Source organism: Ranitomeya variabilis, chromosome 5 (assembly GCF_051348905.1).
Source record: "Ranitomeya variabilis isolate aRanVar5 chromosome 5, aRanVar5.hap1, whole genome shotgun sequence".
NCBI lineage: Eukaryota > Metazoa > Chordata > Amphibia > Anura > Dendrobatidae > Ranitomeya > Ranitomeya variabilis.
The window spans coordinates 229,144,887-229,158,972 of record NC_135236.1 but is presented as its reverse complement, the minus strand read 5'-3'; the positions used below and the strand labels follow the sequence as shown (position 1 = coordinate 229,158,972).

The following is a 14,086-nucleotide window of genomic DNA, read 5'->3' as shown; positions in this document are numbered from 1 at the left end:
CTCTAGTCCAGACAAATTCAGCCAGAAGAGCTCTCTGGCTAAAAATGTGGAGCGGAGATGTCACTTCAAAGATAAAACTCTGTTCCATTCCCTTTAAGGGTGACTACGTGTTTGGGCCCTCATTGGATGACATCCTGGAAAAAGCCACGGACAGAAAGAAAACTCTTCCTGAACAAAGGCCTCCCAGGAAGCGTTTTTTTCGAGCCTCCCAGTCCCAGCCCTCCCTGGGTAAAGGAAAAGGGAAAACCGGGAGGTGGAGTTATGCTAAGGGGAATCCTAAAAACATCCTTATTCCCCAACAAACACAACAAGAAAAACAATGACTCTGATCCGGTGGGGGGGAGGCTTTCGAACTTCATTCACAGTTGGCAGAATATCTCCAACAGTCCCTGGGTAGTGAGTGTTATCCAACAGGGTCTTCTGATAGAGTTCGATGCGCCTCCTCCCAGGATCTTAAGAGTCACCACCCCGTCATCTCGGGAGACTCAAAAACTGATGATGGCTGGAATACAGGACTTAGTAGACTCGAGAGCTATTTCCATGGTCCCGGTAAACGAGCAAGGAAAAGGGCACTATTCCCGTATCTTCATGATAAAAAAGCCTTCCGGGCAATCTCGGATCATAATAAATCTAAAAGCTCTCAACAAATACATAACTTACCGCAAATTCAAAATGGAGTCAGTAAAAACAGCCATCCCTCTGATAGCTCCTCATTCCTATATGGCAACAGTAGACCTCAAGGATGCCTATTTCCATATTCCAATGCATCCTCGCCACAGGAAATACCTAAGATTTGCGGTCCAATTCAATCAAAAAAATCTTACATTTCCAATACAATGTTCTCCCCTTCGGGATCTCCTCGGCCCCAAGGGTGTTCTCCAGAGTCATGGCGGAAGCGGTAGCTCATATCGGGAACTAAGACATCGCTATAGTGCCGTACTTGGACGACCTTCTAATAATTGGTCCTAACGCCGAAATTCTCAATCAGAGAATTTCCAAAACTCTGAACATCTTACAGCTTTTGGGTTGGATACCCAATCTAAAGAAGTCTCAACTATTACCATCAAAGGTGAGGAAATTCCTCGGAGTCCTTTTGGACTCAGGAAATCAAAAATCTTTCCTACCAGAGGAACACCAGATGAACCTGATATCCAAGGTCTTAGACTTCAAGAAACAACGATCCCCGACTCTGCGGACTGCAATGTCTCTTCTGGGGTCGATGACGGCCTGTATACAATCAGTCCAGTGGGCTCAGAGCCACTAAGGAGTACTGCAGGCACACATCCTAGGGAACTGGAACGGAAATCCAAATTTCCTGAACAGAAGAGTCTACACTCCAGGGAAGGTAAGAGCCTCGTTAACCTGGTGGGCGATCCAATCAAACCTGCTAAAAGGAGTGGACTGGATACAAGATCCGCTGGTCACAGTGACAACAGATGCCAGTCAAAAAGGTTGGGGAGCAGTTGTCTCGCAAATCCCATTCCAGGGTCACTGGAATCAGAAAGAAAGCTCCAATTCCTCCATCTCCAGAGAATTGATGGCAGTGGAGAGGGCCCTTCTGGCTGCCAGCAGTCTCATTATAGGTCAACATGTCAGAATCTACTCAGACAATATGACGACTGTTGCGCATCTAAAACACTAGGGAAGTCCGAAGTTCAACCAATTGAGAGCAATATCAAACAGAATTTTTTGCTGGGCAGAGAAACATCTCCTCTCACTATCAGCAATACACCTCAAGGGGTCAGTAAACATTCATGCGGATCTCCTAAGTCGTCACGATTTACATCCAGGAGAATGGAGCCTGAAGGCGGACATTTTCAGAATGTTGACGGACAGATGGGGACTTCCCGACATAGACCTTCTAGCGTCAAGCCAGAATGCACAGGTCGAGAACTACTTCTCTCTAGACCCCAAAGACAGGTCTCAGGGAGTAGACGTCTTGGCTCATACATGGAGGTTCCATCTAGTATACGTGTTCCCTCCAATACTGTTGCTTGCAAAGACCCTCCGGAAGATCCGAGACGATCAGGTCCAGACTATCCTAGTGGCTCTGGCATGGCCGAAAAGAAGCTGGTACCACCTCATCAGAGAACTGAGGGTGGATGGTCCAGTCTTTCTTCAATCATCAGAGGATCTACTCTGCCAGGGCCCCTTTTATCATCCGGAACCACAAAAGTTCAAACTGGCAGCCTGGCTATTGAAGCCCAGGTACTAAGAGCCAAGGGTCTTTCAGAGTCAGTAATCTCTACCTTACAGAAGTCTAGAAAACCTGTCACCAATGCCATATATGGCAAAATCTGGAATAGATTCTCCGCATGGTGTCATCCTCATAATCCTGACCCTTTCCATCCTAATATCTCACAAATATTAGAATTTTTACAAAAAGGATTGGAGTTGGGGCTGAAGCCAAGTACCTTAAAAGTTCAAGTGTCAGCTTTGAGCTCTGTCTTCGATCAAGACCTTGCAGGTCATCGTTGAATAAAGAGATTTATGGTCGCAGCATCAAGGCATAGTCCAAGGAAACAAATTTTTGTGCCATCATGGGACTTAAACATAGTTCTAAATGGCCTTATGGCTCCTCCATTTGAGCCATTATCATCTTGTTCCTCACAGCTTCTGTCCTGCAAGACTGCCTTCTTAGTTGCAATTTCTACTGCAAGACGAGTGGGGGAAATACAAGCCCTTTCAATTAGAGAACCTTATCTTACCATAAGAGATGACTCCATTGTGTTCCGACCAGATCCATGGTTTCTTCCGAAGGTAGTGTCAGAATTTCATCGATCACAGGATATAGTCCTCCCATCGTTCTGTCACAATCCTGCAAATCCGGAAGAACACAAATTTCATACCTTGGATGTACGACGTATAGTGTTATACTACTTAGAACAAACTAAATCGTTCAGAATTGACAAAAATCTCTTCGTTCATCTTTCTGGCAGAAACAAGGGCAAAAAGGTAGCGAAGAGTACCATTGCCAACTGGATAAAAAAGGCCATTACTGAAGCATACCTAACTCAGAATATTGCTATTCCTGCGGGCCTAAAGGCTCACTCCACCAGATCTACTTCCGTCTCTTGGGCTGAAAGGGCTGGTGCTTCAACAGAGCAGATTTGCAGGGCTGCAACACAGTCTTCTTTGCACACTTTTACCAAGCATTATAGATTGTACTTCTGGTCCAACCGGGATCTTGCCTTTGGCCGAAAAGTTCTCCAGGCTGTGGTCCCTCCCTAAATACAGAATTGGTTGGCATTCCTCCTGGTGGCTGTCGTGGAAGGCTACTAGAGAAAATAGAATTATTCTTACCGTTAATTCGGTTTCTAGGAGCCTTCCACGACAGCATTAATTCCCTCCCGATGTTCTTGGATAATTTTTTCTGAGAACCTAAAAGGTAACCGGTGCTATGCGTTCAGTTGTAAGTCACTGGTTAATGGGAGGTGGGAGGGGTTTTTAACCTCTTGTGCTTCCTGTCCCCCATTAGGGTGTGGAGACAACCTGGTGGCTGTCGTGGAAGGCTCCTAGAAACCGAATTAACGGTAAGAATAATTCTATTTTTTTGGTGAGTGGAGCAAAGTGAGGCAGATCACCAAAAAGCTGAACTGCCTATCACTTGTTGGTATGTCATCAGTGCTGTGTGTCAAAGGAGGCTGGCTAATAGCAAAGCCAGCTCCCTTCTCTGTCACAGCTAATGCATATAGTTACATAAACCATTACTTGATAACTTTGACTTATAATAGTGCCAACTACTCTATGCTCTCCTATGCTCTAGTGGACACACACAGAAGAGGGCTCCTCTGCAAGAATAATATATGGGCCCTTTGCAATCCAATAGCTCCTACTAATGCATAATTTTACATGTTTTGGAGGTGGAAAGGGACCCTCTTGCCTCTTCGGCCGCTGTTCAGCTGCACATGTTACACCAATGATATGTGCGCCCCTGACTCTGTATGCGGTATGCGAGTATATAAATAGTAAATTTATTCCATCTTACAGTCAATACCATGTTTAACTGATACTTTAATATTTTCAGTTTATATTGATGCATTTGCTTTAGGCCCAACTTTGGTGAAGCAAAGTTACTCTATGAAAGGCCTCAAGTAGCTATTCAGTAGAATGCCTAGCAGGTTTCTGCAAGTATGAAATAAGTTATGGTAAATTCATACTAACCTTAAATACTCTACTCAGTGGCTCTATAGAATAACTAGGTTTTCTAGAGATTTTCTACCCTCATGTATCCACTAACTGTTGATAATATGCAGTAAGCCTAACCAAATAAGATCATTGGAATTATAGTTGCCAAATTTATTGTAAATACTTTTTAAAGACATCACTATGAAAATACTTATATCTTTTTGGGGCATAAAAGTATTTATATCGATTTGTCTGGCTAACATGGTACCATAATATTATTTTTTATTGTACGTCATGCCAAATTTATTGAAAAATGAATGGCTCTTAAAATATTTGGTGAATTTTGTACCCAATACCCAATTTCAAACCTGAACCGAACCCGGACCCTTTTCAATTGAATGGGGGGGTAGGCAGCATCCCGCATTTTCCATGTTGTCATCTGTGTGACAGCACGAGAAACACCAGGTCTGATCGGCAGTAACCTTTCAAGTTACCGCCTGTCAGAGTACTGCATTTCCCACGCTGTCACATAGATGACAGCGTGTGAGCCAGCAATGTGACTGGATGAGAAAAGGTGACCGCCAGTCACAGGTGTCGGCTGATGAGTACTTCTCTCATCATCCTATGCCTCGTCTCACTGATAAAAGTGAGAGCAAATTAGGCTGATGAGAGTATTCACCAGCCGGCACCTGTCCATAGTAATTAATATGTCAGTGAGATAATTAGTGCAGTGTTTGTGTAGCTTACTGTACATGTATTTATTGAATAAATAAAGAAAAGAAAAAAATGGCGCAGGGTCTCCTCTATTCTTGATAATCAGCATAAGTAAAGCTGACAGCTGTGGGCTGCAGCCTTCAGCTGTGAGCATTATCTTGGCTGGTTATTAAACATTAAGTGGCACCCATTCAGTTTTTTAAATTATTTAAATGATTAAAAAAAAACAACGTAGGATCACCCCCATTTTTGATAGCCAGCCAAGCTAAAGCAGACAGCTGGGAACTTGTATTCTCAGACTGGGAAGGGTCAATGGATATTGGCCCTCCCCAGCTTAAAAATAGCAGATGGCAGCCACCCCAGAAGAAGCGCATCGATTAGATGTGCCAATTGTGGCGCTTAGCCCGGCTCATCCCACTTTTCCTGGTGCGGTGGAAAGTGGGGCATTAGTTTTGGGGTTGATGTCAGCTGTTTTATGTTCGTTGACATTAAGCCGCCATTAATAACCCCGTAATCAAAAGTAATAAAGACGCAGACACAAGAAAAAGTCCTTTATATTAAGTAAACACACCCTGACCCATTTATTAATGTGAAGATAAAACATCACAGTATTCCTCACCTGTTGCCAACAATCCGTATGTCCCATGACATTCTCCAACCCTGCTACATTTGGATGCATTGCTTAGCGGTGGCATGATGTGTCCGCTCAGCCCTGCATCCAGGATACACTAGGCTAAACGTGAGAATGTGGCTGCATGTGACAGGCGTGAAGTCATTAAGGTCTATCTAATCCATCCTTTCCTCATCTATCCATCCCTCCCTCATCCCTTCCTCCTTACCTTTCTCATCCATCCCTCCCTAATCCATCCATCATTCATCCATCTCTTCCTCATCCATCATCCCTCCCTCATCCATGCATCCATCCCTCATTCATCTCTCCATTATCCATCCATATATCCTCTTTTCATCCATCCATCCATACAAATCTCCCTCATCCAACCAACTAACGCTTCCTCATCATCCATCCCTCACTCCCTTCTACATCCCTCATCCATCTATACATCCCTCATCCATCCATCTTTCCATCTCTCATGCATCTATTCATCCCTCCCTCATCCATCCATATATCCCCCTCCCTCATCCATACATCCCTCCTTCACTCATACATCCCTCCTTCATCCACCCATTCATCATCCATCCCACTTTTTTTAAACAAATGACTTAAAATAATGGACAAAAAAAATAGAACCATGAGGCAGAGATCCAAGTAGAGGAAGAGGTGGTGGTGGACTTGAAAGGTGTGCAGAGGGCCAAGTTTTTTTTATTATTTACGCAAATGACTTTAAATAACAGACCCAAAAAAATAAACAGAAAAAAAAAATAGAATTGTGAGACAGAAGTCCAAGTGAAGCAAGGGGTGGAGGTGGTCGAGGAAGGTGTGGAGGGATAAATTTAAAGAAATAATAAGAAATTTTGTTTCCATAGCACCAACATATCACATAGCATTTTACAATTCAGAGGTGACATGTACAAATACCAGACATTACAGAGTAAGGCCATTTTTACACGTTGAGTATTTGTTGAGTTGCTTGTGTTTCTATCATACTTTTCCTCTGTCTGTTCCACTCCTGGTTTTGGCTTACAAATTCTGAGGTTAAAAACTCACCAAATACTCAACGTGTGCATGTGACCTAACACGTAATTCAAAGGATACCACGAGGAGTGAGAGTCCGGATCACAAGCTTACAATCTCTCATTTTTAAAAGAGGAAACTGGTCCAATATCATGCTACTGAGTGGCAAAAGTATTTGAACCTTTATTTTTAGTATCAAGTAAGACCCCCCTTGTGGTGTAATATCTGCATCTAAATGTTTCCAATAATTGTTGATTACTCCTAAACATTGGCTTGGAGGAATTTTAGACCGTTCATCACTACACTGAACTATATTGAACTCTGTTATGTTGATGTGTTTTCTCCCATGAGCAGCTCACTTCACATCCTTTCACATTTCTAAAGGATGCAGGTTAGGCCTTTGACTTGGCCTTTCCAAAACTTTCTTTATTATTTAACCATTTTTTCTATACCGACTTGTGTGCTTTGGGTTGTTGTCTTGCTGCATTACTGATGTTTTTTTCAAATTCAACCCATGCACATATGTCCTGGCATTTTCATATAGAATTTTCTGGTATAAGAATTCAGAATTCATTATTCCATCAATCATGGCAAGCCGTTCTGGCCTAGATACAGCAAAACATGCCCAATCCATAATAGTACCACCACATTTCAAAGATGGTATGATATTTTTATGCTTTAATGCAGTGTTTTTCTTTCTCCATATAACACTTCTCATTTAATCCAGAAAGCTCTATTTTGAGCTTATCCATCCACAAACCATTGTTCCAATATCAATAGCCTCCTGGCTTGTCCAGGTGATCTTTAGCAAACTCTCAGCTGTTTTCATTTTGGAGAGCAGTGACTTTCTTCTTGCAATCTTGCCATGCACACTATTCTTGTTCATTGTCCTTATAGTGTACTCATGAACATTAACATGAGCTAATGTAAGAGAGGCCTTTAGTTATTTACAAGTTATCTTGGGTTCCTTTATTACTTTTCAGACTATTATGCACCTTGCAATATTTTTTTAGTCAACCATTCTTGGAAACGATGATAATGGTTTTAAATTTCTTCCATTTATACGTAACCTGAGGTCCTCTTAAATCCTTTTTGTTTTGCCATATTACAGTTCCACTAATGTGTTGTAATGATCATACTTTGATAAATTTTTGTTCTTTAACTAAAATAGGTTGCACACTCACATCTGATTGTCGTTTCATTGATTGAAAGCACCAGACTTTAATTTCAACTATAAATTATCTGCTAATCCTAAAAGTTTGCATACTTCTGTCACTCTTAGAAATAAGATATTTGATCTTGTTCTTCATTTAAAAAAATGACAGAGTCTAACATTTGTGCCTCTGTTTGATTTGGTTCTCGTTATCTAGTTTTAGGGCTTGTGTGGAAACCTGAAGTAATTTTAGGTCAATTTTATGCACAAATACGGAAAATTTAGAATGGTTCACAAACATTCAAGTGCCCCTGTTATCCCCTAGAATTTTCTTGCTGCCCGCTTATAGAGGTGGGGACATAGAAATAGCACATGCAGTAAGACGAAACTGGTTTTGCGTAGCAGCTCGGGTACATATTTGCATTGTGACTCAGTAGCTTTTGGTTGTGCCCCTGTCTATTACGTTTGGAATGAGACCGCGTTGTTCTTATTTTTATATTCTTACTGCATATATTTTGCTTTGTTTCATATGTGCAGGGTTTAGTTATATGCTCTAATATTTACCATATTTCTCAGTATACTGTACATTGTATGCACACATTTCACTTGCTGCAAGAAAATGATTACTTGTGGGTTGCATACTTATTTAGTCATGGGAATTACTTGTAAAATAATTTTTCAGGCTGGCAAATCTGATTATCTATGATGTATGTGATAGGTTTTGCCATGGGAATTGGTGGTGGATGGGAGTAGATAAGGCATTTTTCTATATATAAATATTTTTACATATAATTGTTTGAAGCTGTTTAGAAATGTTTTTTCATGTAATTTCTATTAACATGTGATTGGCGTCGTAACTGTGATATAGTATGTACATATGAGTAGTTATTATGTACACCCCTCCTCACATGTAAAGCGCCATGGAAAAAATGGCGCTATAAGAATATATAATATAATAATAATAGTTGATTTCTTTACTGTACTATCTAAGTAATTCTTAAATATTAGAATAATGCATAGATACACTAGGAACTCCGAGAAGTCTATGAACTTCTTATTATGGCTCCACAGTAAGTTCTGTTAGAGAAAGTTAAAATTACCATGATATCTATAATGTGGTAGAGAACCAGCAAACTTGAAAACCAATTTTTCCATGCACAAAACACATGAATTGATAGTCACATTTTCTTATGCTGTCCACCAATTATGGTTGTCATCTTTACCTTATTTTATAGTTCTTGAACTAATTTCTGGGGGGGCTTATCCAATAAAAACACAAGTTCTCCAAAGATTTATGTGCCATCTCCCAGCCATGAGTCCAGCCCCTGGGATCAGTTGTCATTGGTGGCGAAGACTCCAACTGGCCAAATGTTGCCCTGTAGGGTTTGCTATATCGATCTGTTCATCCGCATTTCTTTCTACTGTGAAGTATCTTATTGAATTTCTAAAGATTCTCATCAATATTTCATAGTTTCATGTTACAGGATTGGTTTTGTGTCTTCAGTCACAACTAGTTCATAAAGAATTGAGTAATTCTGTCATCTCCACAAACCATTTATGATCAAAAGTACAGAAAGGTTGGGATTTTCAAGTGTCTTAACACCATTATTTTATTTCTGGTGAAAACTGTTGAACACATAAGCTTGATTATTTTTCTTTATTTTATGAAAGATAGATTGTATGTTTTAGTTCTTGTAGTTTTTTTATATGTTATCCTAAACCCTTTAGATTGTGAGAAAAAAAAAATCTATGACAAATTTGGTAAAGTTTTGATTTTAGCATTGCAGCTCACATAAGAAAATAACCTTTGCATTGCAGCCCTGTTGACCTTTGTTAATTTGTTTCTATACAAGTCCAAATTGCTAAGACGTGGCCCATAATATATACTCTAATTAGGAATTGTAGAAGAAAATGGAAGGAATTAATGTGTCTGGAAGGAAAGTTAGACCCATTATTTGGTTGATTTTCATGTCAATGACTCAATGGACAACTGGGAACTCCTGTTTGACATAGCATTCAGCCCAAACAGAAGAGCTTTGTTTCCAGGGCTGCCAATTTGAAATACAAATTTACCAAGATTGCAAAGAGCTAATGTAAAGTTCGTTGAGATTGCTGCTCCATGTGGCTATGGTGATATAAAATTACATTAGAAATCGGATGATGTCAGGCACTAAATAAAACTCGCTTTGTGCATTTTTTCTTTAAAACAACAAATGACACTGTCAACCCCGGCGTGCCTGTTTTGTAGGACAATTTTCAACAACTATTTGGTAAATCTTTACAGTAGGATTTAATTTCTTCACGCTTCATGTACAGTTGCTAAGTTTCTTCTTTCACTGTTTTTTAGTACTTTTAATTTTGGATAGTGAACAAAAAAAGAACATTTTACAAACTGTTTCATGCCCACTGAAAACTTCATGCAATAATGGGATGGTACTTTCGACAAATATAATTTTAGGATAATAGGAGACACAAGGCATTTAGTGACTGTATTAGCAGAAAACGCCAATGGTTTTGGACAGATTGATATGTTTTGGTGGCAGCATAAATATTATTTTGTTGTGCATAAATTATTATTATTATACATTTTTATAGTGCTATTTATTCCATGGTGCTTTACATGTGAATACGGGGCAAATATAGACAAATACATTAAACATGACCAAAAAAAAGAAGGCACACAGGTACATAAGGCGGGAGGACCCTGCCCGCGAGGGCTCACAGTCTGCAGGGCATGGGTGAGAGGATACTTTAGGAGAGGGTAGAGCAGATTGTGTGGCGGTTCGGTAGGTTGAGGATCACTACAGGTTGTAGGGTTATCGGAAGAGGTAAGTCTTCAAGTTCTTTTTGAAGGTTACTATGGTAGGTGAGAGTCTGATGTGTTGGGGCAGAGAGTTCCAGAGTATAGGGGAAGCACGGGAGAAGACTTGGATGCGGTTGTGGGAAGAAGAGATGAGAGGGAAGTAGAGAAGGAGATCTTGAGAGGATCGGAGCTTGCGTGTAGGTAGGTACCAGGAGACCATGTCACAGATGTTTGGAGGAGATAGGTTGTGGATGGCTTTGTATGTCATTGTGATAAATCTTTATAATTATAAAACTGTGTTGAAATACATTGACGTTTCTCATATCCATGACATGTAAAGATAGTTTATGTACAACAGCAAATACATACTTTCCAAAATTGAAATATCAAAGTGGTGCACAAGCTGTAATGAACTTTAAATGGGTTGTCCACTATAAGAGTTTAACCTTAATGGGCCCAGGATGGTGTAGAAAATAAAATGCTATACTCAACTAACAGATGCGGCATTGCGACTCTACACTTGGTACTGTGTTCCTCACCGATCTCCGGGAATCAAAAAGTGGTCGGGACCTGCAACCATTTTCATACTGTTCAAACAGGAGGAATCATGTTTCCTATTTAGACAGAATGTTAAGGCTGTAGCTGTGATGCCACCTGCCAGATGTTTGTCAGGAAGTCAGCAGGTGACCTTACAGAGGACTAGCATCCGTCTGCTAGGTGAGTGTAGGCTTCTTTCAATTCTAACACAACTCTGACCCAGTGAAGTTTTCTTTTCACACAGAGGAGAAACCCTTTAAAACACCTTGTATCTTTATTTTTATTGTTGTTAATATGATAGTATTGTGGAATATTGGAACTTGCAGATTGAAAGTGACCCAGAGTTTAGTTGGTGACGCTTAAAAAAAGATGATTGTAACTTGCCATATTACTTTCCAAAGACTCTTAGGATATGTGCACGCATTGAATATTTGCAGTACAGTGTTGACAGAAAAAAAAATGCATAAAATACCTATTTTTGCAGTTTCTTGACATGCATTTTTATTTGTTTGTTTTTTTTGCCATTTTGCTTAAGTGGGATAAAATGCTGTAAAAATGCTGAAAGAATTGACCTACTACAGAAATTGAAAAAACACTTTGATGGTTAAAACCTGCAAGGAAACGATAAGCAGCATGTGCATGAGGTTGCAGAAATCTCATTCTCTTTGCTGTTATGGTAAAAATGGGGAGTTGTGCCCCTTGGTGATCCCCACTGGAATGCAATGGGCATATCCTGTGTAAGGGACTGTAATACTCGCAATTACGTCCTCAATGTCGGTATTTGTTATAATGTGCATGAGGTTGCAGAAATCTCATTCTCTTTGCTGTTATGGTAAAAATGCATGGAAAAAAACATGGCAAAAATGCAATGTGGGAACAAAACCTTACCTGATGATTAGTCACAATAATGTATTACTTTATTACTCATGTTTAACTTCCTGCAAGGATTAGGCTATGTTCACATAGCATTTTACCCTATGCTCAATGGCTCAATCTGGGGTTATGTCTGAAGCCTCTGCAAAACGGGATTCAAGGCATGCGCTGACGCACATCTTGAGGCTGAAATTATTGCCATTTCTTTGCAAACTTGTTCTTGTTCACTGAGCTTGGATGCAGAGCTTCTGATAATAGCAATATTCAAGTCTTGCCACAGATTCTCAATGGGATTTAGGTCTGGTCTTTGACTGGGCCACTCACACATATCAATATGCTTGGATCTAAACCATTCAGTTTAGCTCTGGGAGTGTTTTTAGGGTCATTGTCCTGCTGGAAGGTGAACCTATGTATGCCCCAGTCTCAAGTCTTTTGCAGCCACTGAAAAGTTTTCCTCCAGGATTGCCCTGTATGTAGCTCCATCCATCTTCTCATTAACACTTACCAGCTTCCTTGACCCTGCTGAAGAAAAGCATCCCCACAACATGTTACAGCAACCACCAGGTTTGACTGTGTGGATAGTGTTTTCTGAGTGATTTTTAGTGTCCGATGTCTGCCACACATAGCATTTTGCATTTAGCACAAAAAGTTCTACTTTGGTCTCATCTGACCCCGATCACCTTCTTCCTACATGGCTTTTTGCAATCTGCAAATTCAGTTAGAGGTTTCAGACTACAGGGAGCTGAATACAAATGCAATTTTCAGATTTATATTTTCAAAATATTTAGAAAACTATGCATCATTTTCCTTATACTTCACAAATCCTTGCTACTTGTTTTGGTATATAACATAAAATGTATTCAACGTTATGGGTGTAACTTGAAAAAATGTGGAAGAGTTCATAGGGTTTGAACACTTTTTCAAAGCACTGTGTATGTGTGTGCTTATATGTATGTATCTCTAGAAAGGAGATTGGCCAAAGTGATTGACATCACTGCTGGCATATTCCCTTGCTTCTCCTTTATAATTGGCATTGTTTCAAATACAGTTGGGTTTATAACTGTATAATATTGAGACACATCGCTAATGTTTACATAAGTGTTTCCAGCAATTTTATTATTATTGAGCTTTAGCTTGTTTCTATATACTTTTCTTTTATTACAGAGTCTTTTGATAAATATATGAAACTCTTATGATAAAAACTGCCTAAACTGAAAATTACTAACATTATTTCATTACTTTTTTGTGCAAATCTCTGAATTTTACGGCACCCCATAAAAAGAACACATGTCATTATGACAAACACCAATTATTTTCCATCAAAGGATATAATCAAGCATTAAAAGATTCTTTATTAAAGTGTAAGTGCTGCTTTCTGGAGGATTGGAACTGGTTTTCTTGATTTTGGCACATACTAGACAAATGAAGGATGTAAATAGCAATATTCAGCAATTTCATTGTAGGCTTTTAAAAGGTGAAGCGGACATGTCTTGCATTTGCTGAATACCTAGCGCACAATTACAAGTTGTATAATGTCTGTTTGGTGTTAGTTACACTATTTAAATGAAAGAAATGGATTTGGGCTATGAAACTGGAACGCATCAATTCAAGTGAAAGCTTGTAAATGTTTTTGACAGTTTCCTAATTTGATTTTCATGAATTTAACATATGATTTTTGAAATCCAGGCATTAAAAGGGTTGTATACTTTCCTATGTATGGTAGTAATATCTGAATACACAATATATTAGGGTATATTTGTAGATTGATTGATATACTAATACTAGTTTTTTTGCAGTAAATACAACTTAAACTATGTACAGTGGGGAAAATAAGTATTTGATCCTTTGCTGATTTTTAAGCTTGCCCAATGACAAAGACATGAACAATCTATAATTTTAAGTGTAGGTTAATTTTAACATTGAGAAATAGAACATCAAAAATAAAATCCTGAAAATCACATTGTATAAATTATTTAAATGTATTTGCATTTTGCAGTGAGAAATAACTATTTGATCCCTCTGGCAAACAAGACTTAATACTTGGTGGCAAAACCCTTGTTGGCAAGCACAGCAGTCAGACATTTTTTGTAGTTGATGATGAGGTTTGTGAACATGTCAGGAGGAATTTTGGTCCACTCCTCTTTGAAGATAATCTCTAAATCATTAAGATTTTGAGGCTGTCACTTGGCAACTCAAAGCTTCAACTTCCTCCATAGGTTTTCTATGGGATTAAGGTCAGGAGATT

At 39.4% G+C, this 14,086-nt stretch overlaps 1 protein-coding gene across 2 annotated transcripts in view; it reads left to right on the top strand.

Moving 5' to 3' along the window:
• The window catches only part of THSD4 (thrombospondin type 1 domain containing 4), a 1,053,272-nt gene that overhangs the window by 135,336 nt on the left and 903,850 nt on the right, over positions 1-14,086 (top strand). The window lies entirely within an intron of this gene.